Raw genomic sequence first — 27,859 nt, 5'->3', positions numbered from 1 at the left:
TTTATATTTTTAAAGATAAACATTCTATGATGAGAAAACAATCTGATTAAAAATGGAGAGTGATTTAGACAGATACCACCATGGATAATCTATAGATGGCAAATAAGTGCATGAAAAGATGCTCAACAAACTGCATTACTAGAGAAACTCGAGATAAAAACACAAAGAGATACCACCCCACATATATTAGAATGGCTAAAATTAAAAAGGCTCATCGTACCATGTATTGCAGAGATCAGAGAACAACAGACTTAATACGCTGCTGGAGAAAATGTGACATGATTTTAATGAATTTGGAAAGCAGTTTGGCATTTTCTTAAAATATTAAGCATATGCCTCCCAAATGGTACCACAATCCCCAATCTTGATATTACTCATAAGCAATGAAAGTATATCCAGGGGCACCTGGGGGGCTTAGTTGAGTACTGTCAGCCTTTGGATCAGGTTGTGATCCCCGGGCCCTGGGATCGAGCCCTGCAACAGGCTCCCCTCTCAGCAGGAAATTTGCTGCTTCTTCTCCCTCTGCCTCTCCCAGACTCGTGCTGTCTCTCTCTCTCTCTCTCTCTCTCTCTCTCAAATGAATAAATAAAATATTTTTTTCAAAAAAGCATATCCATAATATTTTTATCTCTCTCAGAAAATTAAAATTGCCCCATATATTTTAGCCATGTATTTCAATCAAGAAAAATTATCTTTTCAATGAGTGAATTTTTCATTTTCAATAGTAATCAAAAGTGCAAACTACAAAGTTCAAATTTCCTTTCTCCCCAGATTCAGGCTTCCTTAAGGTTGGCACCTGAAGAAGCAAAGTGCTGTGTGACTGGATCACTCTCGTTCCCTCTCCCTCCATCAAGTCATCCTTCATCTTTGCACCACTAGCTGGGAACCCCATCTGCTCTAGTCTCTGGCCCCGGGGAAGGAGAACAGATAAGGATTTTGGGTGACAATATCAGGATATTTGGTTTCTCTGATGGTGTTAAATGTTCACAACTGACTTTTTTCCCTCCTTTTAAGGGTCTTTGTGGGTTTTCTCAAGACATACTTTTTCATATTGCTTCCAGTTGCTGAAAGGCCTCACTGCAAATCCCTGACATGGGTGCTGCACTCTTTGGCAGGAGACTTGTGAAACCCAACAGTCTTGGGAATCCAGATAAGATGCCACTGTAGACAGGCTTCTTGGGCAGGATGTTAACTGGCTGCAGACCGACTCTCTGTGCATGGCTCATGTCTTATCCACAAGAATGTTTAAACGTGGTTTAGCTTGTGTGACCCTGGGAGTCCAGGTTATGGCCAAAGGGCTACCTTCCCCAGAACTAACCTCAATATCTCAACGGGATAGGTCAAACACAAGGTGACCGTAGTCCTTGAACTCCAAGTTGTCTCCAAAAGCTTGAAATGAAAATAACATACAACCCATTTTTCCCCCATAGGGATTGAGACCAGGACCCTCCAAGGCCTTCTCAAATTTACTGATATTGGAGTATGAAGAAATACTTTTCTCTACTTTCTAAAGAGTTATAGCCTCAGCAACTTCAACTTTTAAACCTTAAAAGTGCAAGAGGAGTTATGCATCACAAAGTTAATTATTGGACATGTCTTTTCAGCTCTACTTCATTAGGCTCATGTACTGCTTGGAATAGAGCAGTGCTTGCCTTTTTTTTTCTTATAAAACAGAAATTCCCTTTCTTATAGATCAGAAATGGAGATTCTATCCCTTTATCCTAAAAGAAACCTAGAGGTACAGCCCTAAACAGAAGTTACTTCCATGGCTCTGGAGCTGACCCTGTTCTAAAGCAGTGGGGGTACTTTTCTTTAAAAAGAAAACTAGAAAAACAAGGAATTAATAATACTCTAAAAATATTTGAGAAAATCCAACACCATAGATCATAGATGAAAAACTCAGTAACATCATGTGCATACAAGAAACAGATTCTCAATTGAAAAGGACTTTTCAATAAATAATCAAATATCTTCAGAGAAACCAGAGTAAATTCATCTATGACAAATAACAAGAATGAATACTTATTAAAGAGGAATTAAATAGAAAAGGTTAATGCAGTCATTTGAGCATTTAATCAAATATGCTACTAAGTGATAGTTTGGATACAAAGAACAAATTAGTGAGTTAAGAGATAATAGAGTGGTTTTCCAGATTATCGGTTAGAAGGATAGGTAGGAAAAGTGAATAAATAGGTAAAAGGCAAATAGAACAGAATGAAAATACTTGATACCCATATAAGAAAAAATAGGAAATAATTAGAAACAATGGTTGAGAGCAACATGGATGAAAAGTAAAAGAATGTAAAAAAATATGAAAATGGAAAATCTGGAATTGCCATATTAGCATCAAGGTAGATTTCAGAGCAAAGACTATTACCAGGAATAAAGGGTATCATTTCATAATAAAGTGATCAATTCATCAAATGGAGATAACAATCCTACATGTTTCTGTGAAACAGTGTTTCAAAATACATTGTAAACAAAAATGGAGAGATCTGTAAAGAAAAAAGGATCCATAACTGTAGCTAAAAATTTTAGCACCCGCACAATGAATGATATTTAAAAATTCAAAATTCAGGAATCAAAGAAAAAACATGAATAAAATGATCAACAAATCTAACCCAAGTGACAGTTACAGAACATCCCACCCGATCAGAACAGAATGACATTCTTTTCAGATAAACATAGGAAATTTGAAAATCGACCATATTCTGGCCCATAAAACAAGGATCAATAAATTTACAGCTAGTTCAATAACACAAAATGCATTCTCCCATAAAAATGGAATGCCGAAATCAAAAACAGAAAGAACTCGGGGCACCTGAGGGGCCAGTCAGTCAAACGTGGGCCTTCGGCTCAGGTCTTGAGGTCAGGGTCCTGGGATTCCCCTCCAGGCCGGGCCCCCTGCTCAGCGCAGTCTCCCTCTGCCGCCTGCACTTGCTCTCTCTCTCTCTCTCTCTCTCTCTCTCTTTCTCAAATAAATAAATAAAATGTCTAAAAGGAAAGACAGAAAGAACTCTAGATAGTCCTGAGATATTTTGAAACTAAGTAACACATCTCTAAACCACCCATGAATCCACGATAGACAGATAAAGAGAGAAGTGAAAAAGAATGTGGAAGTGGATGAAAATGAACACACAGGATATAAAAATTCATGGACTCCAATTAAAGCGATACTCAGAGGAAAATTGTTAGCACTAAACACTTATACCAGAAAAAAAAAGAAAGTCTCCAATCAATGACCTCAGCTTCTTCCCTAAGAAACTAAAAAAAAAAAAAAAAAAAAAAAAAAAAGAAAGAGGACCAATTAAAACCCAAAGTAAGCCAAAAGTAAGATTATTAATAAATACATCAGAATGGAAAATTATTTTATTTGAGACCCTCGCACCAGTGGTCAGAGCACTCTCTTAGTCATTTCGGGACACTGGAAGCAGCTGAACAGCTGAGCGGGCTGATGGGCGTCTTCCCAACTGAGCCGTAGCAGGACTCGTTGCCCGTCATACACCCCACACAAGGGTCCTTTCCGCCACCTAGTTAGTGCCACATCTTTCACATTTCTGCAGTCTTTGTCGGCTATTTTGTTGCTTAAAATAGCCTGCACGTATAGCCCAAAGTGCTCCCTCGTGTTCAAGAAGGCTGTGATGAGTTCAAAAACAGATATGCGTGTGTCACACGAGCTTTTCTCAGGCATCAGGTAGTGTTGTTGGCTGTGAGTTCAATGTCAGTAAATCAACAATACCTAGTAGGTAAAGTGTATTTAAACAGAAACACACGAACAAGGTAATGTCTTATCTTTTTTAAATATTTTTTTCTTTATTTATTTATGATAGTCACAGAGAGAGAGAGAGAGAGGCAGAGACACAGGCAGAGGGAGAAGCAGGCTCCATGCACCGGGAGCCCGACGTGGGATTCAATCCCGGGTCTCCAGGATCACGCCCTGGGCCAAAGGCAGGCACCAAACCACTGCACCACCCAGGGATCCCACAAGGTAATGTCTTGATCAGTTGACAAAACTGCAACCAGAGGCTCTCAGGAACCTAACCCCGTATTTCTCCCGGAAGCAACAGTTCAGCGATTGTGAATTCAGGGTTCATGGAAACTTTACAGGACATAGTTACCGTGGAAAGCAAGAACCAACTACGAATGAATGAATGAACAAAAAGTGAATAAATAGGAACCGTCTTAGAAGGGAAGAAACAAAACTGTATTTTGTACATACTTAGAAAACCCTATAGAATCTAGAAAAATAACTAATTAGTAGGTGTAGCAAATTTGCAGGATATAAAATCAATATACAAAAAATCAATTGTAGGGATGGCTGGGGGGCTCAGGGGTGGCGCGTCGGCCTTGGGCTCAGGGTATGACCCCGGGGTCCTGGGATCGAGTCCCGCATCCTATACTCCCTCTCCGCAGGGAGCCTGCTTCTCCCTCTGTCTGTGTCTCTGCCTCTCTCTCTGTGTCTTTCATGAATAAATAAATAAAATCTTTTTTTAAAAAAAAATTAAATAAAAATAATATCATGATTTTGTTTGGGAAGAACCACCAGTCATTATCCCTTGTATCCTGCGGTGTCAAGGTGGCTAACATGGCTCTGGCTCCCGATGTGTTTGGAACTCCGACTAGATTTGTCAAGGAAAGTGGGGATCTCTTTTTTTGGGGGGGCCACATAAGTTGCTTAGTTGGAAACACGGGTCTGTCAAGGGTCACCACACGTCATGTGGAAAATATCAGCCTAGAAATTCCAAATTAAAGTAGGATGAAGAGTGGAGAGAAGGGAGGGGATGGAGAGAAAGGGTGTCATTTGGGTTCGTAGTTGGAATCCATGGGTGCAGCACCCGGCTGTGCCCCAAAGCCAATCTACTCTTGAAATATAAGTCATACAAACCAATGAGTGCCTTCTCATTTTGTTGAATCTAGACTTCTTTTTGTTTCGGTGGCTTCCACCTGACTGATACAGACCAGGGCCCTGCTGCCTGGACCCCTAGGTCAGGGGCTCCCCTAGAATCCGCCCTTTGGAGAAAAGAACTAAGATCACGAGAGCTCATATTTATTAAGTACTTTGTCCATGTCGGCTACTCTTCCAACTGCAGACTCTTCCCCTCTTAGTCTTTATGAGAGCCCAGAGTTCGGATGCAGAATCAGGTGACAAGCCACCAACACGCGGGCCAGGTTCCTGACCGCCCCCCCCCCCCGTGCTTCTCCATGTCTACACCAGACTGGTCATCAAATATTCCATTTTAAAAGAGTGTAATTGTTCCTTACAAGCACACACGAGCCTCTCCAGAGTTTTCTTCTCTGTGTTCCAGTCCTGGGCTCCTCTTCACTGTCTGCAAGGCTATGCCTCCGTTTACTTAGTTAATATAGAGTCCAAGGGCTATGACTTCAATCCATTACTTTGAGGTACAACGTCGCCTATTACTGAATGTGTTCCCATGGATTTTAGTTCCTGTGATCCCCCAGTAGATCTCTGGCGCAGCCCAAGCAGTAAAGTCCTCATCTGTGAAGATGCGAAATCTGATACGAACTCAGGATGCATCTCGTTCAGGGTCAGTCACCCCACTGCTGAGTATGGAGATGAGCCAGTTGAGCCCTCCAGGTGTCCCAATACCATCCTACTTTTCATTATTTCCTTGGGTGAATTATGGATGCTTTTAAATCTCATTCATAAAATATGATCCATTTTTACCTCCTCAGATGTGTCCAACCCCAAGCTCACCATCTTCCTCTCTAACCCCTTCTGTAATGTGACTGACATCTTTGTTATCTGCCCTTCAGATATTTCTCCTCAAGTTTAGTGACCTTCTCTGTTGCCATTGACCGCCACCTGTACTTTGGATAGACTTCCCTGCTGTGGGTGCACGTCTGCCTCTCAAGCCTGATCCACTTGGGCAATCTTTAGTTGGACATGACCACCACCAGGCTTCTTCATCGTACTCAGTCGTTCACACTGCCCTCCACCTTCCCCAAGACCCATTCTGATCTTCCCCACCATCTACCATAAAAATAAATCAGAATCAACACGTGCATCACCTGTAGGCTTCATACCCAGAGGGAAGAGAGAGATGCATACATCCAGGTCTTGTCCTCCAGGTCTTGTCCAGTTCTGCTGATGAGAAAGGCCACCAAGGTGATATGCCCCCTGGTTGACCTGTGAGCTAGACCCTCACAACCAAAGGCTCCTCACCCCTCCTTGACCTTGGGGATGATTCCACTTGCCTTCCTTGCTCCTAGAAACAGCTTCAAAGACACAACCCTGAGATAGTCATGTGGTATTGGAACCGACTGGATGGTCTATGTTGTTGAACCCAGTTAAGGCCTCCATATATGTTCCTGAGATGCAGCAGCAGGTGCAGGGAGTCACTGGTCTGGCAGCTTCCCAGAGCAGGTGCCATGTGTAAGTTCCCATGCTTGTGAAACCTGCCACTCACCAATCTGGAATTTGTCTTTGGTCTCTCCCTGCCTTCTATGGACAGAGGCCAGCTCCAGATTATACCCGGGAATCTCCCAGAGAGGTCGAGAGGCTCGCAAGGAGGTTGTGAACCAATATCCACCCTGATTCTGGGTTCAACACTAAACATTTTTCACTCAAGTTTTCACCATACTCATAAGGTGCCCTGAGGTTCACAGTATGGTGGACTTAGCGGGAGTCTCATGGATGTGGAAACTGAACTCTGGGGAGGTAAGGAGGACTTCCGCCAGCCAGGGCAGGGCAACCCACAACACCAAAACCGCCGGAGCTTAGCACAGCTACCCGTCTCTCACTCAAGGCATAGACCAATTTAGGATGGCAGGTGCATATGTGAGGGGCCCAGGGTTTTTTATCTGAGCACTCGGATTCCTTTTTTTTCTTTTTTTTAACCGGTGGTTGGAGAAAGAAAAGCATAGGAGAAGTTCCACAGGAGGTTTCCACAGGCCTGGACCGGGGAGTACATCAGGCCAGCTCGCAGTTCGTTGACCACAGCTCAGTTACATGGACACATCTAACAGCAGAGAAGGCTGGAAATACAATGAAGCTTTTTTTTTTTTATAGATTTTATTTATTTATTCATGAGAGACAGAGAGAGAGAGACAGAGACAGAGACACAGGCAGAGGGAGAAGCAGGCTCCATGCAAGGAGCCCGACGTGGGACTCTATCCCAGGACCCCGGGGTCACACCCTGGGCCAAAGGCAGTGCTAAACCACTGAGCCACCAGGGCTGCCCAATGAAGCTTTTTTTAAAAAAATTTTAGACATTACCTGGTTTAGAGGATGCCTTAAATATTTTACTTTAAAAAAAAAGACGATTTAGAAAATTGTAAAAAGAAATCAAGTCCTATCGTATCAGAAGCACCTGAACAGAAACATACGTTTCTTGCCTTACAAGCCAATACTTTTACCCCTTCTGGTCAATCACCAGGTTCGCCATGCACCCCCCTCCATCTCTGAAAAGGGCCAAGCCGTTCCGAGTGAGCTTCCTCATCTCTCGTTGTTATGTTACCATTTTTTGCCTCTTATAAGTGTCTCCTTATACAAAGTTCTCCACAATCCTCTGTGTCTTCCTACTTCCTAGGGAAATTCATCTCCATATGGTTCCAGGTTTTCACTCTACTCATAGACCCAGCTGAGAACAGACCCGAAGGTATTCGAAACACTGTCCAAATAAAGCTACCGTATGAAAGTCCCAAACAGATATCTAGTCCTCAGGATTACAGATTTTAATTCCCCTTCGATGTAGCCAGTTCTCTCCCCAAAGGAAAGTCGCTTCAAGTAGGCTCTTCAGTTATTGAAATATTGAGCCAGCAGTTAAACTGTGATGCAAACACTCACTTAAAGACCTTATGCTTTATTCAGAACTTAGGACTTTATATGTCACTGAGGTAAGAACTCTGTTTCAGACTTTCTTGGTTTTCTGTGTGTGTATTTGATCATCATAGTAGTTTCTGCTTCTTTTCTTTTTTTTTTCTCTGCTTCTTTTCTATTGAACAAATGATCACAGACTTAATGACAACACAAATTCACTACCATTCAGTTCTGCAGTTTCAAAGTCAGACACGGGTCTCACTGGGCTAAAATCAAGGTGCTGATAAGGCCACCTTTCTTTCTGGGGCTCTTGCGGGACTGTCTGTTTCTTTTCCTTTTCCGTATTCTGGAGACCACCAATATTCCTTGGCCGTGGCCCCTTTCCTTGATCTGCAAACTCAACGACAGCATGCCTGTCTGACCACTTTTTTGGTAATCACACCTCCCTCTGACCCTCTTCTGCTTCCCTCTTACACTTATAAGGATCTTCATTATCACATGGAGCCCAGTGGACCATCTAGGATCATAGCTCTATTTTCAGGTCAGTTGATGTGCAACTTTAATTCCCCTTTGCCACGTCGGGTCACACACTTGCGGTTTAGGGATTAGGACATGGACATCTTGGGGCCCGTTACTCTGCCTACCAGTTATTGTGTTGGGAGAAGTGCTGAAATGGAGAGGTGGATATCAACTGTGAATGAACTGAGACTTGTATGGCGCTGGCCCAGATAACTGTGCATACTTGTAAAAGTGAGATGGGAGGCATGACAGTGGCAGTAAAACATTAGTATTTGTAAAAGAGGAGGACCAATGGGGAGTGGTGCAAGTAACGACCCTTGGCAGAGCCTTTGTAAGTCTCCAAGCACAGGCAGTGTTGACCTGGCAAAAGTTTGGAAAGTTGGAAACCACATCTCTTTGTTCGGGGGTTTAGCCGGTCTCCCAAGGCACCAGTGAAGCTCTCTAAGGAGATAGAGGGATAGATAGCTAGATGGATAGACAGCTAGAGGGATAGAAAGCTAGAGGGATAGGAGCTAGAGGGATAGGTAGCTAGAGGGATAGGAGCTAGAGGGATAGGAGCTAGAGGGATAGGTAGCTAGAGGGATAGGAGCTAGAGGGATAGGTAGCTAGAGGGATAGGAGCTAGAGGGATAGGTAGCTAGATGGATAGGTAGGTAGATGAATAGGTAGGTATATGGATAGGAGCTAGAGGGATAGGTAGCTAGAGAGATAGGAGCTAGAGAGAAAGGTAACTAGAGGGATAGGAGCAAGAGGGATAGGAGCTAGAGGGAAAGGTAACTAGAGGGATAGGAGCTAGAGGGATAGGAGCTAGATGGATAGGTAGCTAGAGGGATAGGAGCTAGAGGGATAGGTAGCTAGAGGGATAGGAGCTAGATGGATAGGTAGCTAGAGGGATAGGTAGCTAGAAGGATAGGAGCTAGAGGGATAGGAGCTAGAGGGATAGGAGCTAGATGGATAGGAACTAGAGGCATAGGAGCTAGAGGGATAGGTAGCTAGATGGATAGGTAGCTAGAGGGATAGGAGCTAGAGGGATAGATAGCTAGAGGGATAGGAGCTAGAGGGATAGGAGCTAGATGGATAGGAACTAGAGGGATAGGAGCTAGAGGGATAAGTAGCTAGAGGGATAGGTAGCTAGAGGGATAGGAGCTAGAGGGATAGATAGCTAGAGGGATAGGAGCTAGAGGGATAGGAACTAGAGGGATAGGAGCTAGAAGGATAGGAGCTAGAGGAATAGGTAGCTAGATGGATAGGAACTAGAGGGATAGGAGCTAGAGGGATAGGAGCTAGATGGATAGGAACTAGAGGCATAGGAGCTAGAGGGATAGGTAGCTAGATGGATAGGAGCTAGAGGGATAGGAGCTAGAGGGATAGGAGCTAGTGGGATAAGTAGCTAGAGGGATAGGTAGCTAGAGGAATAGGAGCTAGAGGGATAGGAGCTAGAGGGATAGATATCACCCCAGTGAGGGAATCGTGGCCACCGTAGGCCCTGAGAGCCAGACCACAGTGAGGTAAGGTAAAATGAATGAGAAGAACACTTCTCTCTATGGCCGTGGAGGTGATGAGTAACTTCTGCTCCAGTCACTGAAGTGTTCATAACAATAGGATTGGCCAATTTTTAGATATAATAGCAAGAAAAAGAAATGTCAACAGCATTTTTGGGATTGAATCACCCAGAAAAAAGCCATCCGTTGATGTCTATGTTGTCATAGTGGATCCTGAATTCTGCTGACTAAGAGGAATGACCTCAGGGCCAGCATCTTGTGGGGTCACTCCTAGTTTTGATTGATAGGAAATAAATATTTATTATTTGTGTATCACGGGCTTTTAACGTTCTTGCAGGTGAATGTTAGTAAAGTATTTAGTGAGAAATAGAGAAGATGCGAGGCAAGGCAGGGATGATTAAAAAAAATTCATGCTCACTACTGCATGCTAAGTACTCTTCTAAGTATTTTACATGTTTTATCTTGTTTAGTTTGCCCGATCAAAACAATAGCAACAAATTACAAATTAAAAACACGGAGACTTTAAGCTCATCATTTATGTTTATGGATAACGTTGACCAATTGCTATTATGCCAACCTTATTATTTTGTAAGCCATCTACATGATAAATTAGTAAATATTTCAATAATAGCCCACGTCAGTGAAATCACTATGAATTTTATTGTACATGTTGCTGTTAAAACCTGAATGTCCTTAGATTTTTATTTAAATATTGAGAAACATTAAATAAGATATAAACAGAGTCATTCATAGGTAATGTTCAAAATCCAAAAGAATAAGACCCATTTTTTTTCACTTTATTCTGGTACAAAATATTTAAATACAATACCCCTTTCTTTGCTGGTTAATTATTCTCAGTGACATTTTGAGATCAGAATCAGCATATAATTATTCTTTCTCCAAAACCTCTGAAATTAAAGTCGAGCTGACAAAAGAATATTCAAACCTAAGAACTTTTGAAAAATTACCTCTAAGTGAGTCACCCAGAACTAACTTTATTAAGATTTTAATTTAAAAAAAAATAAATGTTTGATTCTTCAAGGTGAACAAGAGGTCTGCAATACTGAGAAAAAAAAAAAAGATTCATGGGATGCTACAGAGAAAACCTAAGACTTAAAAAAAAAAAAAATGAAAGTTAGGTTTTCTGGAATGTTGAGAATTAAAGGAAACTAAGAGCCAGCTCCACCAGCCTGCTGGGCCCTTAAATTGTGAAGGGTTTGGTGGCTTCAGAGACTTCCCGCGGGCTGCTTCCCGGCCCCGAGGCCAACCCTGGCCCATGTGCTCCCCATCCCACTCTCTGCTTTCCCCACACTTCCTGGGGGAGCCCGCAGAGCCTCCCCGGCAGGTGCTCCTCGTCACCCTCCAGCTGTGCACCTGCTGGTCGTCCTCCCCACGGGGGGCAGGATCCACCCCGGGGCAGCCGGAGCTTTGCTGCGACCTGACCTCACCGGATACCCGCAATGCAGCCTATGTGCCACAGACACTTCGTGGGCAAAAATGAGAACGATGACAGGACTTTTGAGACAAAAAAAAAAAAAAAAAATTTCAGGAAGATCGCCTTTAGTGAAATCAACAATGCAAAAACCATTTTTATTTCCCCTACTTCTGTATCGATGGAGAACATCAAATGTCCTCGGGATCCCCGGGGGGCTCAGCAGTTCAGCATCTGACTTCGGCCCAGGCCATGTGTGACCCCGGAGTCCTGGGATCGAGTCCCGCATCGGGCTCCCTGCATGGACCTGCTTCTCCCTCTGCCTGGGTCTCTGCCTCTCTCTGTGTCTCTCAGGAATAAATAAATAAAATCTTTTTAAAAAATGTTTAAAAAAGCAGCAAATGTCCTCATTCAGCCAACAGTGCCGGGCGCCCATCTGTGCCGAGAGGTGAGGGTGGCCCAGGCCCCGTGGGTCCGGGCGACCTGGAGGGCAGCGGGCGCCGCAGCAGGGCCAGGACGGAGCGGCCGCAGGTGGGAGCCTGTCGCCCCTGTACCTGCTGCCCGGCGGCAGCCCTCGTCGTGTCCACAGGTGGCGAGCCGGGGGCCCAGCGCGGGGAGCAGAACATGGCCTGTGGCTTGTCCCGCTCCCTCGGCGCCGAGACCTGCTGTGGCCATCAGAGCTGTGGGGCCGGGGAGCGCGGGCTGGCCACATGCTGCCCCCCGCCGAGCGTGTGTCCTGTTGGGCCCCCCTGCACGCTGCCGGCTGCGTGCCAGCTGCCACCGAGTAGGAGACCGAGTAAGGGGCTCCAGGGCCAGTCAAGGCCTGGGGGGCAGGCACTGTCCTGGCCTGGCAGTCAGGCCTTCGGGCCTTCGGGCCTCCGGACAACGGTCACATGAGCGCCACGCACGTGTCACAGTCGCATCGCCCGTCCTGACGGAGCAGAGGCCCGACACTGCCGTTGGCGAGCCACCACAGGCTGCGTGTCACTCAGCCTTGGGGTCGAGCTGGGCCTCGTGGGCCATGAGCTCCCCGACAACACCTGCGACAGCTTGGAGTTAAGAGAAGATGTGGCGCGGGGGGTGGGGGTGCACCTCCAGCAGAGGCCCGAGAGGACACAGCCATCACCCACGGGCCAAAACTGCGTCGCCCTTACCACGGGATATTGCTTCTTCTCACCTTGTGCCTGTTCCAGGGCTCACAGTTGGGCGAGGACGGTGGCCGGGGCGGGTGTGGCTGTGCAAGAGCAGAGGGACCCAACATGCGAGGCAACCGAGTGAGCCCGGCAGGCTCCGGGGCCCCCCGAGCCGCACCCCGACGGCCCTGCTAGGACAGGCCTGTCCTCCTGAGGGCGATCGCCTTGGCTGCTCCCACAACTCGTACCTATTAGACGCGCGGGGTTGGCCTTGTTAACAACCCTGCCCGGTGGGTGAGCTCACCTCCTCCTGCAAGGACGGAAACAGGCGTCAACAGGAAGGCTCTTGGCCTAAAGTCCCCAGAGTTTCGATTGACCCTGAAGGCAGGCCCCCCGATGCAAGCAGCGCTGCACGTCTCCAAGCCCTTCGTGTATCCAGGAGGACAAACTGCGAGGACACCCCGAAGTCGGACGCTGAGCCTCGCAGCCCCTCGAGACATGCAGCCGCTGGCAGCTTCGTCACCAGGGGTGAAGGGGCCCACGCGGGCCTTAACAGCATGTCCCCAGGGCTCTCGGCAACACATCTAGGGCCACACACTGGCCTCTGTCCCCAACGAGATGCATTACTTGGCCAACTCAGGGGATCCTCCCTGGGCACAGGATGACTGGGAGCCACACAGCCCAGAATGACGCGAGCTGCAGGCAGGGAATGGGCCCTCGTCCAGGGCAGTGTCCCCGAGGCCGGGCTTCCAGCAGGACCGTCGGGGCGGGATGTGCGCACACACAGCCTCATCAGGAGGCAATTCCAGGCAGCGCCCACCGGGGCGGGAGGCCAGGCAAGGAAGTAGCAGAGCATCTGGGCGATAGAAACTCACCCCCAGGTTGAGGGCAGCGTCTCTATCCCCAGCACTGCACTGTCCCCTGGGGACAGCAGTCCTCTAGCCCTCGCCCACCTTGCTCTTGGGCCAAAGCCCTCGGGAGGCCGAACAGCCCGCAGACCAAGGGCTGAAGGTGTTCACAGGTAACGACGTGCGGTGCGTGGAGGCCAGACCGGGCCAAAGGCCTACAAGCAGAAGGGGCCCAGGACCTGCCACGATAGATAAGCACACAAGGAAGGCTACAAAGCAGAATGTGCTGAGTGCTCCCGCATCCTAGGGACAAATGGATGTTACAAATTCTCCCTGTCGAAAAGAAGGGAAGATTGCCCTTGCCTTCTTAGAGACTTTTCTTTAAGGAGCATAATCATATTTCCACATCCTTACATTATGGTTTTGAAAGCAAATTTCAAATATTTTTGTTTTTATTGCCTTCTCTGTCCCCCAGCGTATAATCCTGCAGGTGGAGAACCTCAAAGGCACGTGATGTGCACCCCGACCCCGACCTAACTCCACATCCGTGTGGGCGCGGGCGCCATCAGGGCCCGGACATGTAGCAGGCCTGCCTTGGAGATGCTGCGAGTCCTCAGACAGCAGGAAACTGCCCTGGGTCTCGGCTGAGGACCAATGGACTGACAGACACTCGGCGCTCTGACACCCGAGCAGAGCACCTACAGGGGAAGGGTGAAACGCTGTGACTTCCACACCAAGAAAACAACAGAGGCCCTCTTACAGATTAGAGATGTTTTGTGTCAAAAAAAAAAAAAAATCCCAAAAGGACAGTGGGATCGAGCAAAGAAAAACAAGGATATTAAAAAACAAAACAAAAAAAAAAAACCAAGGATATAAATGGTAAGAACAGAAATTATCTCAGCGTTTGAAATCTTTTGGATCTTTCCCATTCCTTTGGGTGATGTTACCCCGGGAAGCCAATGGCTTGGGAAGTCTCCCAGCAGACGATATTCTGGTGCAATTGGCAATGGAAGCCAATGAATTATTTTTCAGCAATAGCTATGGGTGAAGGATTAAGCCTTTTTGATTTTAAAGTAACAGGCAAAACGGGTCTATTTCTGTGATTCATAGGCCAGGCTAATAGAAAGCGGAATAGCTAAATTACGGTCCTTGATTTGCTCTCTGTCTTTGGGAAAATTCATCATAGACTTCTGGTTTCAGGGACTGCATTTTTCACATTTGAGGCATTTCTCACCTGGTACCTTTCAAGGGCATCATAATTAATTCAACTTCCATTTGTTTGTGGTACACGTTTGCTGGATTCTTGATCGGTGCCAAGCCTGACACTTGACTCCAGGGATTCAGTATCGAAAGGGCAGGGACCTGCTCCTCTCCGTCTGCTAAATAATCAAGCAAATAATTAAAAGCAAACAAGCCAGCCCAGTCCAATGCAGTAAGAGCTTCACGACGCGGCGATTACTGATCCAACTCAGCAAATGTTTATGGAGCACCTGTTTGTGCCAGACAATCTGTTAGATGCTGACGAGGGGACAAAATGAAGCAGCACGGTTGCTGGTCTCCTGAGCAGGAGATCACCTAGTGCCAGTACGAGCCCCCATTTAGTCACGATGCAGGATCTGTCCTAGGGTGTGGACGGACCCCTGGGGATTTACAGGTAACACCGACCGCTTTCAAACACAATGCAGCGAATGTCAGGACACCGTGCGGATCATGAGGGATTCCTCTGCCATGATTATCACCAGTGTCTTCCTCTGCCATGATTGTTATCGGTGTCTTTGTAAGGATTTCAAGTTTTTTTAGATTGCGATGCAACAAATATTCGATTCGGTTTTCTAACATGGTCATACCTGGAAAAGAATTGTATTTTGTACACAGTTGATCACTTTTTACTACTTTGAAGGCTGCATAAAGTTTGTCCTTACCTGTTTGTTTATTTGAGTTTTAAAAAGACTTTCCATGTCACATAGCATCTCAGAAAGGGGAAATGGCACATAGAGTTTGGGCCCATGTGGCAGGCCTTTGGAGGGAGAAATAAACTTCTTTTTATTTTTATTTTTTGAAGACTTTATTTATTTATTTATTTATTTATTTATTTATTTATTTATTCATAAGGGACACACACACACACAGAGGGGCAGAGACACAGGCAGAGGGAGAAGCAGGCTGCCTGTGGGAAGCCCGATACAGGACTCGATCCCAGGATCCCTGGGGTCACACCCTGAGCCCAAGGCAGCCGCCCAATGACTGAGCCACCAGGCATCCCTAAACTTCTTTTTCGATGCATTCTCTAAAGACTTTGTTAGATTATATGTTTAGTTTGTCAGATTATATGTTCTTATCCCTTTTTACCTTGAGGCATCTATTTTGGAATGTGGGGCTTAAGCAATGTCTCCAAAAAAAAAAAAAAAGTTAAAGTTCTCTTTATTTAACTAGCAGAACACACAATCATGAACCCTTAAGTGTCTTGGTATATGAAATTTTTCTCATCACTAATGGCACGTTGAAAGGATTCACCCTCACTATTTTGGTATCAAATTCAAACAAATTATGAATCAAGCACTAATGGAGGTTGTAGACATTATAACCTCCCCTCACGCTCTAAGCTCATGGCATAAGTTCTGAGAAAATTGAATGAACAGTATAAGCATGTAATTATGTATTCGTCCTCAGTTTCCCATGACAGAGAGATCCTCATGAGTCAGTGGTGAGGAACTCTCAGACTCGTAGTCTGTATACGCAAAACAGGTAAAATAGAACTTGGCTGCAATTCAGACAGTGCGCCTACTGGGGGTCACGAGGCAGGACACAGAAGGGGCTCCAGGGTCCTCAGTAGTGACCCCAAGATCCAGCGCTCCTGGAGAGCCAAGATTCTCCGCCCCTCAAGGAGCATATGGTGCAGGAAAGTAGAAGCAGATGCTCACCTTTCAAGGAGGGTGTGTGGCCTCTACTACAGAGATGGGCCAAGACCCCACAAACCAAAATGGCCTGTGCCACAGCGGACCCCAGAGCTGACCTTCCACCAACTTTCCTTCCCAGTGTATGATACTGAACATCACACTGGGCTGGAGATTTAACATGCTGGTCAGACGTACGACAGGTGAGCAAGCCTGACCTTGAAGTGTGCAAGGCACCACGAGGGCCACCTCTACATGCTTGAAGGCTCTTCCTCTCCCTCTCAGTGCCTTTAAATATTCACCCAGCCTTTGTTTGGGGGGCCAGCCCGACGGACCCTTGCGTTTCTACGTCTCCCTTGTGCTCCAGCAGGAGCTCCAGCAAGAGCCTGGCCTGGAAGCCCCTCCTGCTGGGCCTCCGGTCCGCTCCTCTGGCCAGGAGAGCCCCAGGGCCCCATCAGGAGCAGGTGAGCCACCGTGACCATGAGGGACTCCCAGTTCCTCAAGGACCCACTGCACTTCCAAGATCCAAAAGTCAGCCAGTGTTGGATTCCTAACCAGTAGAGATACAGCCATTTAAGAAAAAACAAACAAACAAACAAACAAACAAACAAACAACGTTTTACTGGACAGAAGACTGAAGTGCACCCAGGTAAGAGGTTATTGAATCAATAGCAAAGCGCAGAAAGTGCTGGTCCCACCACCTGGCACGAGATGAATTAGCCATTCCATTTAGCCTCCCTTGACTTGTTCATGGCCTAATTCTTATCTCTGATGTTAATCATGGCATTTAAAAAAAAAAGTCAAATTTTCCATGTAAGCATCTTCCATTTTTCATACTTCTGGTTCGGACAAAATCACTCAGCGTGAGAATTACGTTTCAAGAGTTCGCAGGAAAATATGGCAAATTACAAACAATGTTAGCTTCTTACCTAGTGAGAAGATAAGCACACTTGGGGATCCCCGGAGAATAGGCCCTACACCTGCTACAAGGTCCAAAAAAGAAATGGGATGTGGGAAGCTCCACATTACGCTTGCCCTTCTGAATGGGCATCTTGACATAAAATGAGAAATTTAGGGCTTGGCTTTTTTTTTTTTCACTTTTGAAATTCCATTGTCCACTTAGGAGAGGGGATGTCAGAGAGGCGGTCAGCCTCTGGGTTATGTGAAGGCGGATATCACAGGGAAGACATCTGCTCATGGTAAACTCCTAGAATAAGAAAGATTGGGGAAAAAGTGGCTGAAGTCTAGCTGAGATCCTGGCAGATCATGGAGGCCTTGGAGATGCTGGAGAAAGCCCAGCTTGCCCCTCCCGCCCCACTCTGAAGCCCAGGACGGCCGTGAGCCTGGCCGCGATGTGACCATAAAGCCCCAGGCCCATCGCAGAAGGTGCTGGTGAGGTCGGCGGGTCCCCCCGTCAGACACCGGGCAGAGGGCAGCTCGCTCCAGTGCAATCAGAAGCTCTACACAATGATTCTTGATGACATTTAGCAACCATCTTTTGCTTATGCCACATGATAGCCCTTTGGTTTCCTTCTTTTGAAGCAGCGCTGCAAGGTTCCAGGAAGCCAGCTCACACCTGCCTCATGGCTGCACCGGGGCTGCTGCAGCGGCAGCCTTCCTCAGCACCGTCCTGGTCAAGACACGACAGGTGACACAGCCAGGGCAGGGGCTGTGCTGTCTGGCAGGAACCCTGAGGAAGAGGGTTTCCTCCCTTTCCCCACTTGGTCCAAAACCGGGTTGAAGGTAGAGAGTGACGCCGACAACCCACTTGCCCCTCGTGGAAACTGAGAACATGGAAAACACACACAAGGGAGTTTGCTAAGCAGAGAGGCTCAGAAAGGCAATGTGGGCCAAGGCCTTAGTGCAAGACTGAGGCCCAACCACACTGCACCTGAAATCAGACTTAACCTCTCTGCAGCTCAGTGCTCCTACAAGGAACCAATAATAAAATCCGAAGGATCGATCAAGAGCCTGTAGAAAGCTTCTCTAGTCTGTGCCACATTGTAGGCACTCAACAGATGATGGTTATTGCCTTTTGGTTTTTGTTTTTTGCTCATACTGCAGAAATAAGAGTCATTCCAACAGGTCCTTAATGGCATTTGTGAAAAGCTAAATATAAATTGTGCGGGTGAAAAATCAAAGGTATGAAGACTATTTCTTTTTATTTTTCTGATTTTGCTAATTAAACTCAAATGCTCTAAGGCCTACCCATTATATGCCTTCGGGAACATCGCCCCACCTTTGTCATCCCACTCTAGCTCTGAAGTGACTGGGTGATGAATTCCAATTCCTCTCTCAGTTCTAAACCTTCGATCTGATAGCTCTTAAATGCAATCGTTACAAAGGAATAATACGTTAACACGCTTCTTACATAAAGATAGAAAAGCTGCGGTTCATTCTCCTTATCTGATTAGGATCCTGAAGTAGTGATTGAATAGATATCTTTTAAAAAAAATCCCATTTGAGATTATAAACTCCTTAAATACAATGTCTGCTTCTTTCTTTCTTTCTTTCTTTCTTTCTTTCTTTCTTTCTTTCTTTTTTCTTTCTTTCTTTCTTTCTTTCTTTCTTTCTTTCTTTCTTTCTTTCTGAATAATTTAGCCAATTAAGAGGGGGCAAGCCATTAGGCATCAGTCCCAGTTGGGGACAGTGGCAGCTATTTGGCACAAGATGTCACAGGCAGACCAACAAGAAGAGGGTGTCAGACAACTGGGTGGCTCAGCGGTTGAGTGTCTGCCTTTGACTCAGGGCGTGACCCCAGGGTCCTGGAATCAAGTCCTACATTGGGCTCCCTGCATGGAGACTGCTTCTCCATCTGCCTGTGTCTCTGCCTCTCTTTCTGCATCTCTAATGAATAAATAAATAAAATCTTTAAAAATAATACATACATACACACATATGTACATACATACATAAAGTGGGGCAGAAAATGAAAAATAGGCCTGAAAAATCTTAAGAAAGAATAATGTGCTCACATGTTGGAGACATGCTAAAAGAACAAAAAAAGGCCAGCTTAAAAAGATTATCTGGCCACATTTGATGATTTTAATATAAGAATAAATAATGACTCTGACAAATTAAAAGCTATTTAAAAAATAGGAATTCATGAAGCCATACTACTATAAATAACCAACAAAAATGTGCTGATAAGGGAAAACATTTTCTTTTGGCATAATTTCAACTAATAAACATAGAGTGAATGATAAAGGTAGAAAATCACAATTTGGCATGGTAATATTAATTCACCCAAGACATATCATTGGATGCTAAAATGATTAAAGTCTATGAGCAAAGGGAATTTGCATAGTCTCCAAGTACCCCTCTACAAAATACTTGTTAATCACAAAAGGGCACGTGAGTGATTTTAGGTGGAAAAACATAGCAGATGCCACCTCGATCAAATGATCAAAATTAACGCCACCAGTAACCGGACAAATTGAAACTCTGTACCACCTAATAGGGATATAGTGAAAAGAACATAACATTATTTCTTTGATATTATTGCCAAAAAATGTATAATTTCCATCTAATCACAAGAAAACATCAGACAAAATCCCAATAGAGGAACATTGAAGGTAACTGGCAGCATTCTTCAAAAAATAATTAAGATCAGGAAAGGCAAGGGAAGGCTAAGCCAACTGTTCTAGATTAATGGGATTTAAAAACGTTGCAACATGGGATGCCTGGGTGGCTCAGTGGTTGAGCACCTGCCTTCAGCTCAGGGCATGACCCCGGGGTCCCGGGATCAAGTCCCACATCGGGCTCCCTGCATGGAGCCTGCTTCTGCCTCTGCCTGTGTCTCTGCCTCTCTCTCTCTCTCTCTCTGTGTGTGTGTGTGTGTGTGTGTGTGTGTGTCTCATGAATAAATAAATAAAATCTTTTAAAAAAAAGAATGGATAAAGAAATTGTAGTATATTCATTCAAGATAACGCTACTGTAAATAAATGGAATGAATTACTGATACACGCAACAACATGAATGAATAATCTCACAAGCATTACACCGGATGAAATAAGGCAGATACAAAAAACAACAACAACAACAACAACAATTCTGTGTTTTACATATCACTGTGTGATAAGAAATCCTACAGCAAGAAAAACCAACCTGTAATAATAGAAATCAAATCTGTAGTTGCCTGGCTCTGGAAGGAAGAAGATGAGGAAGGGCCGGCAGCAGAAGGACCCAAGAGAACTTTCTGGAAGGATGGAAATGTGCTGTGCTCATTGGAAGGGTAGTTAGGCAGATGTATACAGTTGTCAAAAGTCACAAATCTGGATTTGGAAGATTTTGTTCATGTATTCATGGGAGAGAGAGCACACGCCAAGTGTGTGCAAGGAGGGCGAGGGGCAGGTGGCGAGGCCCAGGGTGGGAGGGGGAGTCTCAGGCCGACCCCTGTGAGCACAGAGCCCGATGCAGGGCTCAGCCTCACCACCCGGGGACCCAGGCCTGAGCTGTGGTCAGGAGTCGACCCTCAACTGACCCAGGAGTCCACCTTCAACCGATCACACTCCCCAGGCACCTCTGCATTTTATTATGTACAACTATATCTCATTAAAGTTGATTTTAAAATAAAGTATTGCTGGTGATAATAAAGCAATAGCAATGAAGGAAACAAAATAGCCAAGAAAAATATCGATAAAAACAAATGTTAAAAAGCCACTTGCAACTGTTCCTTTTGGAATTATTTTTAATAAACAGCCATGAAGTGATAAATTACCTGTTTACTGAAAGTCAGCTAATAAGTATAATAAACTTATAGGTATTTAAGTTACTTATATCTTTTAATTTTAGTGCTATGCTTTTAATAAAATTAAATATATATTTTTAAAATTAAATTAATATATATTTTTTGAATTAAAATTAAATTAATATATAATATATTTCAATTAAACATTATTAAATATAATATTTAATAAAATGCTATATAAAAAACAAAATTCCTGAACCAAACCATTTCATTAGGTAAATTTGTTTGTTTGTGGTGCTCCTTAGCCTAAGAGTTCAACTTTATTTTAATCAGGCTTTGTCAAAACAATGTTGCATTTTACACCAAACAATTCAGTTATGAAAGGCCTTGATTGGCTAGGTCAAGGAGCAGAGCTCTGATTTCATTATCCAGATCTCCTATAAATTCTTTGAAATATTCTGTCCCAGATGCTTTATCAGGACTCCAATGTACCTGAACACAACTCACCTAGTCTCCTAACACTAAAAGAATTTTTGATGCTACAGGACTAACATCTTTTAAGAGCAATGTATCAAACACTCAGGGAGACCATGGTCCCTTTCTTCTAAAACAAAATAAATGAACATATGGGAAAGAGAAAAGAGAGAAGAAAAGGAAAGGAAAGGAAAGGAAAGGAAAGGAAAGGAAAGGAAAGGAAAGGAAAGGAAAGGAAAGGAAAGGAAAGGAAAAAAGAAAGGAAAGGGAAGGGAAGAGAGAGAAGAGAAGAGGAGAGGAGAGGAGAGGAGAGGAAAGGAGAGGAGAGGAGAGGGGAGGAGAAGAGAAGAGAGAGAAAAGAGAAGAGGAGAGAAGAGAGAAGAGAAGAGAAGAGAAGAGAAGAGAAGAGAAGAGAAGAGAAGAGAAGAGAAGAGAAGAGAAGAGAAGAGAAGAGAAGAGAAGAGAAGAGAAGAGAAGAGAAGAGAAGAGAGAGAAGAGAAGAGAAGAGAAGAGAAGAGAAGAGAAGAGAAGAGAAGAGAAGAGAAGAGAAGAGAAGAGAAGAGAAGAGAACAAAAAAACCATAGGAGACTCTTAAGAACAGTAAACACAAAGGGTTGGTGGAGGGGGTGGGGGATGAGCCCGCTCGGTGACGGGCACCCAGGCAGGCTCTTGGGAGGAGCACTGGGTGTTGTATGTAAGGGATGAATCACTTGAATTCTACTCCTGAGACCATCATTTCACTGTATGTGAACTCACTAGAATTTAAATAAAGACTTGAAAAGAAAAAAGATAGAAATGACATAGTGTCAGAAAAGGGGAAATGATTTATGTGATGTGAGTCTTGCGGGAAAAGTAGAGCAGGGTTTCCAGCAGATGGGCCTGTAGTCTGTCTCCCAGGGCCTTGCAGAGCACTCACTCACAGGAGTCCAGATAAGTGGTTAAGAGCAGGTCATTTCAGAGCCTTCACGTCATCCTTTCCTTTTAAAACAATTCTTTTATTCCGATTCATTATGCTGGAACAAAAGAGGAGAGACATCTAAGATTTAAATATCAAGAATTATGTTACGTAATTTAAGCCCCTCAGTTCATGGGTGGATTATTCAGTGCCCTGAGTGCCATCCCTAAATTATTTAAATAAAACTAAGTAATCTACGTTCTTCTGCTGGCTGAATTATTTAAGGCATAAATGTTTCGTGTTGAATGCTTTTGTGGTCACACTTTGTGTCTTGGCTTCAGTGAATGAAATCGACTTTAATGCTAAAATACAAAAACAATGGTTAGGAATAATACATGAAGTGATTGTCATGGTTTTTTCCTATGAAAATGATGAAGTAGATCTCGCAAATAATATACATTTGTGATTCATTTGTTTAGTTTTTTAGTCAAGCCTCGTGTCAGCAAGAATTCTCTGCCTTCTGTCTCTATCTTTCTCTTAAAGTTATATGAAAGTCAATTGCAAATAAATGCTCCTCTGCCAAATTTTTAACTCACTTCTAAATCTGCCATTGCTAGTTCAGGTTTCCTACTACCCATTACAATATTTTATATTAGCAATAATACACTTACCAGTGTGGCCAATTACCTGGTTGAAAGAAATTGGCAATCTGTCAGTGCATCCTCCTGGGGTGCAGCTTCGATGATATTGCTAAGAGATAATATTGTGCTTTATCTGCCTCCCAGGCTCAGGAATGGGCTACCCTGAAGCCTCACCGGAACCTCATTTCTGTCATTACATTTAATTGTCTCTCATTTACTGCTGCTTCTAGCGAGTCTAAATCACACGGTTTGAGTTTCAGATGTTATTTTCTTCTCATCTTCTTACCAGTTGGGAAGACGGGATTCAGGAGGAGGAAGGTCAATTAAAAGTCTGAAAAACTACAGGACAGAGGGAAAAAATCAAAATTTGGAAGTGACTAAAGGGATCAGGAAGGCAGTAGGCAATAATGGCATTAGTTTGTTCATTAGATACGCCCTGGAATTAACGGAGGTATGCTGTAAGCTGGATGGTGTTTTAGACGTGATGAACATCCCTCATTGGCTCATGTCACAAGTGATAGAGAGCAACTCATGATATGTACAGGAAAAAAAAAGAGAAGAGAAAGGAGAAGAGAGAGAAGAGAAGAAGAGAAGAGAGGAAGAGAAGAGAAGAGAAGAGAAGAGAAAGAAGAGAAGAGAAGAGAAGAGAAGAGAAGAGAAGAGAAGAGAAGAGAAGAGAAGAGAAGAGAAGAGAAAGAAGAGGAGAGGAGAGGAGAGGAGAGGAGAAGAGAAGAGAAGAGAAGAGAAGAGAAGAGAAGAGAAGAGAAGAGAAGAGAAGAGAAGAGAAGAGAGAGGGGAGGGGAGGGGAGAGAGAAGAAGAGAAGAGAAGAGAAGAGAAGAGAAGAGAAGAGAAGAGAAGAGAAGAGAAGAGAAGAGAAGAGAAGAGAAGAGAAGAGAAGAGAAGAGAAGAGAAGAGAAGAGAAGAGAAGAGAAGAGAAGAGAAGAGAAGAGAAGAGAAGAAAGGGGAGGGGAGGGGAGCAAACCATAAGAGACTCTTAAGGACAGTAAACACAAAGGGTTGGTGGAGGCGATGGGGGATGAGCCCGCTCGGTGACGGGCACCCAGGCGGGCTCTTGGGAGGAGCACTGGGTGTTGTATGTAAGGGATGAACCACTTGAATTCTACTCCTGAAACCATCATTTCACTGTATGTGAACTCACTAGAATTTAAATAAAGACTTGAAAAGAAAAAAAGAAGAAGTAGAAGAAATGACATAGTGTCAGAAAAGGTCGAGGAGATAGAATTTCCTCTGCAGACACAGGGACAGTTCACAGAATCCAAAGGCAGCAGTTGTCGTCTCTAACAGAGACGCGACCAGGGAACCCAACGTGCCAGGCCTCCCATTACACCCCCCGGCCTGCTTCTCCCTGGGCTCCATTTCTCTCTCTTCATACCTTGACCTCCCTGTCCACGTGTCAACAAAATCCGGCCTGACCCCATGTGGCCACGTTCAGGGCTGGTGTGCAGAGGAGGGGCTCAGGCTCATGTAACATTCCCTGAAGGCAGAGCCTCATCAGCCTCCCCCAAGCCACTGCCTCCAAGATCCAGTCAACTGTGAGGCAAGATTTCATCCCGTGGCTTTGGGGCCAGGATTGTCATAAATTTCCGTAGCAGAGCAGAGCTTATGGGTTCACGAGCTGGGCACACTCTCCACATCCGCTCACCACAAAAACTTGTAGCTCGACCGTTGTAAGGCAAGTTTTGCTCTGAGGGCGAATCTGTTGATCCCTGGCGTCGCTAACGGAAGTGGCCAAACACCGAGCAGCTGGACAACCCGGGCTCCATCTTGCCTCTGCAAGCGTGAGGTCCTTTGTCAACCAAGTGCCACATGCTCTCCCTCTGGTGCCAGGACTTCTCGGGTTTTTATATCTGAAGCACAGTTTCCAGTCCTTCGGCCATGCTGCCCCCCAAGCTGGGCTGGAGGCGTCACCGTCAATGCACTGGGCCTGTGACACTGACCAGGACGCCAGGGGAGGACGGCCAAGGGGAGGACTGTATCCTGTTCCTTCTTGCAGTGCTTCTGGGTCCGATCCTGCGTGAAAGGCATGTGCGCGAGATTCGTGAGGAGTTGTTGTCTCCAAGGCCGCTGCAGTCAGAGGTGCACACGGTCCTGCGGCCCAGAGTCAGCCTCGGGGGTTGGAGGCCGCCCGGCCTCACCACCAGGGCCGGACCTGTTGACAGGGGCTCCCTGGAGCTGCTTGCACAGCATGGCCCCCAGGAGGGACCCCAGAACCCTCTACAGGGTGAGGCAGGTGGACGTCCTCCACACTTGGCTCCTTGCACCCCGGCTCTGCCAACACCTGGGCATCTCTTTTTGCTTCACTCAGGGTGACCAAACTTCTCAAAGGTCTTCCAACTCAGGAGTCCCCCAAACATTGCATGTCTTTTGAGAAGGGTACGGTATGACCACTATTATCTCCCCTTACTACCTCCAGGGCCTATGGGAGGGAAGCGTGGCACCAGGTTAGAAATCAGTCTTAAAAATTGACAGTGGACAGCCTTGAGTGGTCCAGTGGTTAGCGTCGTCTTCGGCCCAGGGCGTGACCCTGGAGACCCGGGATGGAAAAAAAGAAAAAAAAAACTGAGTCTATTAGAGAAGAGTGAGAGATCCATCCCCCTCAAACTATATTTAAGCTCTGAACATAAGAGGCAACAAGAATTTCAAAAGAAAGCCCATGTCTACATTAGATCTCAGAAGAAGACGTTTTACTGAAAACTTACCATCAATCTCCTTGTCAAAGGATGTACTCATGTGGGTTTTGTTCAGATCTCAGAACGTCAAATCTTCCATACTGTGTTTGAGCTTGTGACCTCTCTTGACACTTAGAAAAAAAAAATCTTAAAATACTAATGGCCTTTGTGTTAGGACTTCCTATGCAAGGAAGCATTGGTAGAATTATTTGGAACAACATTGTACAAATAGAGTCCGAGAAATTATATGGCGGGGGTGAGGGAATGTATTTACACATGTGGTGAATTTTTGTTCATTTTGTTTCATTGGACCATTATTTTTAAAAGTCACTGAATAATTTAGTTTAAGATCGCTTCCAAAGCTGTCAGATGGAATGTCAGCACTAATAGAATCTACCAAGGAACATCTAAGTCTTATGTCACTTTTCTTTAATAAGCACAACTAGGTATTCAAAGAAGCACAAAGTAATGGCATTTCAGGGTTTTTTTTTTTAATTTTTGGATTTGTCTATTTTGTTTGAATAATGATGACTACGTTTCACAGCATCTCTCTGGACTTCAAATTAAAAGATTCAAAAAAATAAAAAAATATATAAAAAAATAAAAATAGATAAAAATAAAAGATTCCAGGCATAAGACAAGCAAACACTTTGCACTTTGAACCAAAGCATTTTGAACCAGTGAGAAAAGTATTAGCACGCTTATATGACAATAAACTCCAAAGATAAGTCAGATATTCTATAATTCGACTTTACATTCATTATACGTTTGTGGAACGCCAATTTTGAACATGCCAGCAGGAAAGAGCTCTACTGAGTTGCGCTGAAGTTTCCAGTACCTGAACAGAAAAACGGAGAGACTCGAATATTGGAGAAAATGCTCCAGTGTGAAGAAAATAACCCAGAGCATCAGAAACCGCAAGACATATAGGTTATAATCATAGTTCTGATGCTACTTAGCACGTATACGCAGAGGTGGTAGAGGTAGCTTGTTTCTATTGTTTTGTAAACTAACGATCTCTGATTCTGTCCTAATATTTTCTTTTTTTTTTGTAAATGTTGAATACCAATTTAATAAAAAATTGTATTACAATCAAGAAAGGATGCTGTATTTTGTCAAATGCTTTTCCTGCATCAATTGAAAGGATCCTACGGTTCTTGTCATTTCTTTTATTAATATGATGTCTCATGTTGATTGATTTGTGAATGTTGATCCCTTGCACCCCTGGAATAAATCCCACTTGGTCATGGTGAATAATACTTTTAATGAACTGTTGGATCCTATTGGCTAGTATCTTGGTGAAAATTTTGGCATCCATGTTCTTTAGGGATTTTTTTTCTTATTTATTTATTTATTTATTTATTTATTTATTTATTTATTTATTTTTAATTGGAGTTCCATTTGCCAACATATAGCCTATCACCCAGTGCTCATCCCATCAAGTTCCCCCCTCAGTGCCCATCATCCAGTCCCCCAATCCCCTGCCCACCTCCCTTTCCACCACCACTTGTCCGTTTCCCAGAGTTAGGAGTCTCTCATATTTTTCGATAGTCTTTCATGAGTATTCTAATGAGTTTCATCTATTTGTTCCCTTGTGGCATCTATGTGGCATTCGGAACACACATGGCAGTTTTTCCATACACACCATCAAGGACCAGTTAGCAAACAGGAGGGAGAATTAATTCCCTCTGTAACACAGAAATAAGTTGAACTGTCGGCTGACACCACGTGTGGGAAGTTCTAAGTAGAGTCTGAAAAACTTTCATTTATAATCCGACTTGTGAGCGCCCTACCTCTATTTAGCCAAAAAATATTTTTTTTCGAACCACGAAGATTTAGGAGTGAATTACCACTTCTATGACACACTTTCCGATTCATGGTGGACAGCTGCCTTCTCGTCCATAAAACACTCACATAGTTTTCAGGAAGACAGTATGCACCAAACACTATTGGCAAGAATCTCATCTGCCCTATTATGGAGAAAACAAACAAACAAACATGGAATTTGGCCAAGGGCCTCATGAAGATTGGACTGTTACCAGTTAATCCAGGCTCTTCCTTAAATCCAGTGATTCCATGGGCCTACCTTCAGGGTTCAAGGATTCCACTAACACGTTGCATCCACTTGGTGCCAGGTCTTCCCAAGGGTCATCACTCCATCCAGGGAGAATGTTTGAAAAGAATTTCATCTCTCTCCATCCTATGGAGCCTTTTCTGGCCTCTCGGTCTCCTGAGGGGCAATTACACTTGGAATGGGACATGGGACCACTGTTCTGACTCCCTGTGCTCCACCCAATGCCTTCGAGTCATCAGGCCGCCCAGGACGGACAAGGAAGGAAGAGAGGAGTACAGAACAGGTCC

Source organism: Vulpes lagopus, chromosome 12 (assembly GCF_018345385.1).
Source record: "Vulpes lagopus strain Blue_001 chromosome 12, ASM1834538v1, whole genome shotgun sequence".
In the NCBI taxonomy this organism is placed as follows: domain Eukaryota; kingdom Metazoa; phylum Chordata; class Mammalia; order Carnivora; family Canidae; genus Vulpes; species Vulpes lagopus.
Note: the sequence above shows the minus strand (reverse complement) of the source record.